The sequence below is a fragment of the Macaca fascicularis genome, chromosome 7 (genome assembly GCF_037993035.2).
Source record: "Macaca fascicularis isolate 582-1 chromosome 7, T2T-MFA8v1.1".
In the NCBI taxonomy this organism is placed as follows: domain Eukaryota; kingdom Metazoa; phylum Chordata; class Mammalia; order Primates; family Cercopithecidae; genus Macaca; species Macaca fascicularis.
Genome location: NC_088381.1, coordinates 138,101,491 through 138,107,490, shown reverse-complemented (window position 1 = coordinate 138,107,490; position 6,000 = coordinate 138,101,491).

Here is a 6,000-nt window from a genome sequence, read left to right as displayed (position 1 = left end):
TCATGATAACAGGATCAAATTCATACATAGCACTATTAACCTTAAATGTAAATGGGCTAAATGCCCCAATTAAAAGACACAGACTGGCAAATTGGATAAAGAGTCAAGACCTATTGGTGTGCTGTATTCAGGAGACCCATCTCACGTGCAATGACACACATAGGCTCAAAATGAAGGATGGAGGAATATTTACCAAGCAAATGGAAAGAAAGTCTCTGATAAAACAGACTTTAAACCAACAAAGATAAAAAAAAAAAAAAAAAAAAAAAGACAAAGAAGGGCATTACATAATGGTAAAAGGATCAATGCAACAAGAAGAGCTAACTATCCTAAATATATATATACCCAATACAGGAGCACCCAGATTCATAAAACAAGTTCTTAGAGACCTACAAAGTGACTTAGACTCCCACACAATAATTGTGGGAGATTTTAACACCCCACTGTCAATATTAAACAGATCAACAAGACAGAAAATTAACAAGGATATTCAGGACGTGAACTCAGCTCTGAACCAAGCAGACCTAATAGATGCCTACAGAACTCTCCACCCCAAATAAACCAGAATATACATTCTTCTCAGCACCACATGGCACTTATTCTAAAATCAACCACATAATTGGAAGTAAAACACTCCTCAGCAAATGCAAAAGAAGAGAAATCATAACAGTCTGTCAGACCACAGTGCAATTAAATTAGAACTCTGCATTAAGACACTCATTCAAAACTACACAACTACATGGAAATTGAAGAACCTGCTCCTGAATGACTACTGAAATAAAGAAGTTCTTTGAAACCAATGAGAACAAAGACACAAACGTACCAGAATCTCTGCATGGAACACAGCTAAAGCAATGTTAAAAGGGAAATTTATAGCATGAAGTGCCAATATCAGCTGGAAAGATCTAAAATCGACACCCTAACATCACAATTAGAATAACTAGAGAAGCAAAAGCAAACAAATTCAAAAGTAGCAGAAGAAAATAAATAACTAAGGTCAGAGCAGAACTGAAGGAGATACAAACACAAAAAAGCCCTTCAAAAAATCAATGAATCCCGGAGCTTTTTTTTTGGAAAGATTAACAAAATAGATAGACTGCTAGCTAAGCTAATAAAGAAGAAAAGAGAGAAGAATCAAATAGATACATTAAGAAATGATAAAGGGGATATCACCACTGATCCCACAGAAATACAAACTACCATCAGAGAATACCATAAACACCTCTATGCAAATAAACTAGAAAATCTAGAAGAAATGGATAAATTCCTGGACACATACACCATCCCAAGACTAAACCAGGAAGAAGTCAAATCCCTGAATAGACCAATAACAAGTTCTGAAGTTGAGGCAGTAATTAATACCCTACCAACCAAAAAAAAAGCCAGGACCAGATGGATTCACAGCCAAATTCTACCAGAGGTAGAAGGAGGAGCTGGTGCCATCCCTTCTGAAACTATTCCAAATGATAGAAAAAGAGGGACTCCTCCCTAACTCATTTTATGAGGCCAGCATCATCTTGATACCAAAACCTGGCAGAGACACAACAAAAAAAGAAAATTTCAGGCCAATATCCCTGATGAACATCAGTGCAAAAATCCTTAATAAAATTCTGGCAAACTGAATCCAGTAGCACATCAAACAGTGTATCCACCACAAGCAAGTCAGCTTCATCCCTGAGATGCAAGGCTGGTTCAACATATGCAAATCAATAAATATAATTCATCACATAAACAGAACAGAACCAATGACAAAAAACACATGATTAACTCAATAGATGCAGAAAAGTCCTTTGATAAAATTCAACATCCCTTCATGCTAAAAACTCTCAATGAACTAGGTGTTGATGGAACATATCTGAAAATAAGAGCGATTTATGACAAACCCATAGCTAATATCATATCGAATGGGCAAAAGCTAGAAGCATTCCCTTTGAAAACCGGCACAAGACAAGGATGCCCTCTCTCACCACTCCTATTCAACACAGTATTGGAATTTCTGGCCAAGGCAATCAGGCAAGAGAAAGAAATAAAGGGTATTCAAGTAGGAAGAGAGGAAGTCAAATTGTCTGTTTGCAGATGACATGGTTGTATATTAAGAAACCCCATCATCTCAGTCTGAAAACTCCTTAAGCAGATAAGCAACTTTAGCAAAGTCTCAGGATACAAAATCAATGTGTGAAAATCGCAAGCATTCCTATACGCCAACAATAGACAAGCAGAGAGCCAAATCATGAGTGAACTCCCAATCAAAATTGCTACAAAGAGAATAAAATACCTAGGAATATTACTTACAAGGGACATGAAGGACCTCTTCAGGGAGAACTACAAGTCACTGCTCAAGGAAAGAAGAGAGGACACAAACAAATGGAAAAAAATTCCATGCTCATGGATAGGAAGAATCAATATCATGAAAATGGCCATACTGCCCAAAGTAATTTACAGTTTCAATGCTATTCCCATTAAGCTACCATTGACTTTCTTCACAGAATTAGAAAACACTACTTTAAATTTTATATGGAACCAAAAAAGAGCCCATATAGCCAAGACAATTGTAAGCAAAAAGAACAAAGCTAGAGGCATCACACTACCTAACTTCAAACTATACTATAAGCCTACAGTAACCAAAACAGCATGGTACTGATACCAAAACAGATATATAAACCAATGGAACAGAACAGAGGCCTCAGAAATAACACCACACATCTATAGCCATCTGATCTTCGACAAACCTGACAAAAACAAGCAATGGGGAAAGGATTCCCTATGTAATAAATGGTGCTGGGAAAACTGGCTAGCCATCTGCAGAAAACTGAAACTGGACCCCTTCCTTACACCTTACACAAAAATTAACTCAAGATCAATTAAAGACTTAAATGTCCAACCCAAAACCATAATAACCCTAGAAGAAAACCTAGGCAATACCATTCAGGACATAGACATGGGCAAAGACTTCATGACTAAAATGCCAAAAGCAATGGCAACAAAAGCCAAAATTGACAAATGGGATCTAATCAAACTAAAGAACTTCTGCACAGCAGAAGAAACTATCATTAGAGTGAACAGGCAACCTACAGAATGGGAGAAAATTTTTGCAATCTATCTATCTGACAAAGGGCTAATATCCAGAATCTACAGGGAACTTAAACAAATTTACAAGAAAAAAGCAAACAACCCTATCAAAAGTGGGTGAAGGGTATGAACAGATACATCTCAAAAGAAGATGTTTATGCAGCCAAAAAACATGAAAAAAAGCTCATCATCCCTAGTCATTAGAGAAATGTAAATCAAAATTAAAATGAGATATCATCTCACACCAGTTAGGATGGTGATCATTAAAAAGCCTGGAAACATTGGATGCTTGCAAGGATACAGAGAAATAGGTACGCTTTTACATTGTTGGTGGGAGTGTAAATTAGTTCAACCATTGTGGAAGACAGTGTGGCAATTCCTCAAGGATCTAGAGTAAAATACCATTTGACCCAGCAATCCCACTAGTGGGTAATATACCCAAAGGATTATAAATTACTCTACTATAAAGACATATGCACACATATGTTTATTGTGGCACTATTTACAATAGCAAACACTTGGAACCAACCCAAATGCCTATCAATGATAAACTGGATAAAGAAAAATGTGGCACATGTACACCATGGAATACTATGCAGCCATAAAAAAGAATGAGTTCATGTACTTTGCAGGGACATGGATGAAGCTGGATGATTGCTTATTCTCAGCAAACTAACACAGGAACAGAAAACCAAACACTACGTGTTCTCACTAGTAAGTGGGAGTTGAACAATGAGAACACGTGGACACAGGGAGGGGGACGTTACACACGGGGGCCTGTCGGTGGGTAGGGTCCAGGGGAGGGAGAGCATTTAGGACAAATACCTAATGCATGCAGGGCTTAAAACCTAGATGATGCATTGATGGGTGCAGCAAACCACTAGGGCACATGTATATCTATGTAACAAACCTGCACGTTCTGCACACGTATCCCAGAACTTAAAGTAAAATTTTTTTGAAATGCAAATTAAAGCCACAAATTAAAGTTCAATTTACACCCACCAGAATGACTAACTTTAAGTAGTCTGACAATACTAAGTACTGAGAAGAATGTGATCAAACGGTCTTGGAGAGGGAGAGTACAGGCAAATGTTCACAGCAGCATTATTCAAAAAATAAAACACTGGAAACAATTGAGATATCAAGAGCAGAGTACAAAGTTGAGTTGCATATTCATTCAAAGGAAACTATACAGCAATGATAAATCACAAGTTGCTGCTACACACAACAATATGGATGAACATGACCAAAATTATGTTGGGCAAAGAACCCCCAAAAATAGTACTTTCCATCTGCTTCCATTTACATAGAGTTCAAAGTCACATAAGATTAATGTGTGATTTTAGAAGTCAGGAGAGCCGTTCCCTCTGGAGAAGAGGAAGAAGCATGACTGGGAGAGGCACGAGGGGAGCTGCTGGAGTACTGGTAATATTTATTGTTCTGGATGATGATTAAATAAAATATATTCACATTGTGAAAATTCTTTGAGCTATAGTTACGACTTGTGCACATTTCTGTATGTATATCCTACTGCAATAAACTTTATAAAAGGAAAAAAGAAATGATACTGAAGTGACAAATTTTTGAAATACAAGATATAATGAGATTAAAAATAATATAACTCATAGGAAAGAATTATGTCTCACTAAATACCCTATTATCAGACAGGGCTTACTAAACTTCCATCTTCCCAACAGAGTTGTTCCAGAACTTACCTTTAGCTTCAACTTGACTGCTCTTGTTTCTCAACTGCTATCAGATTGTATACTCCAAGTGCTGCGGAATGCTGGCACCTAGGTTGCTTGTGAGAAGAGACACTATGGCTTGTGCGGGATGCAGTGCCACTGGTGGCCAGGACTGGCAGGTCTGCTGCTTGTGAAGTGCCTGAGGCCCCGCTTTTAGAGAGGCACTAACTTGTGGAGTTCTGCAGCATAATGATAAATACTGGGGCCTCACCAAGAAGCCACGTGGTCCCTTCCCGCTATTCATCCCATCTGCCCTATTACTTGCTGCTCAGCCTCTGCAGAAAGGGTATTCTCTGACAAGGACTCACAGAATTAGGGCTACTATGACAAAATACCGAAGACTGAGTGGGTTAAATAACAGAAATTATTTTCTCACAGTTCTGGAGGCTAGAACTCCCACATCAAGGTGTCAGCACATTTGATTTCTCTCTCCTTGGCTTGCAGATGGCGGCCTTCTCACTGTGTCCTCACAAGGTTGTCCCTCTGTCTGTCTGTGTCCTAATCTCCTCTTCTTATAAGGATAGCAGTCATGGTGGATTAGGGCCCACCCTGATGGCACTGTTTTAATTTTATTACCTCTTTGAAGACCCTATCTCAAAACCCAGGCACATTCTGGGTACTAAGGGTTAGGGCTTCAACATCAAGTTTTGGGAGACACAATTCAGTCTGTTTTTAAAAGAGTCTGTCTAGTTCTTACCAAGCTCTATGACTGGGCTGATTCCTGCAGCTTCTTGGGTCCTAAGTTTCCTCCCAACTTGCAAAGGAGGTTTGTGGCTCTTTACTCCCAATGCTGATGATACATAGCTTGCTTTCCAGCTTTCTCGTGAACATCTCCTTGGGTTCCAGTACAACCAGATATAAATAACAATGGCAGAAGTGGAAGTATGGTGTCATTACATTTAATGTTTTCCAACCCTGTAGGCATCTAGTGGGGAGAAAAAAAAAACAAGTGAGAATGACCAGAATTAAAAGCTGTCTGAGACTTCATAGGCCACATGAAAGTTGGCTGTAGAACTTAAGATGGGAGAGAAGCAGGGTTGGGGGAGAAAAAAGTAGGGGAGAAGGAGAATTGATATATATTTGGGGATTGGTCTGTACTCACTGAATCTTCACAACAACCTCGTGAGGTGGGCATTATTATTATTAATTAATTATTATTCTCATTTGACTGGTGAGGACACTGAGG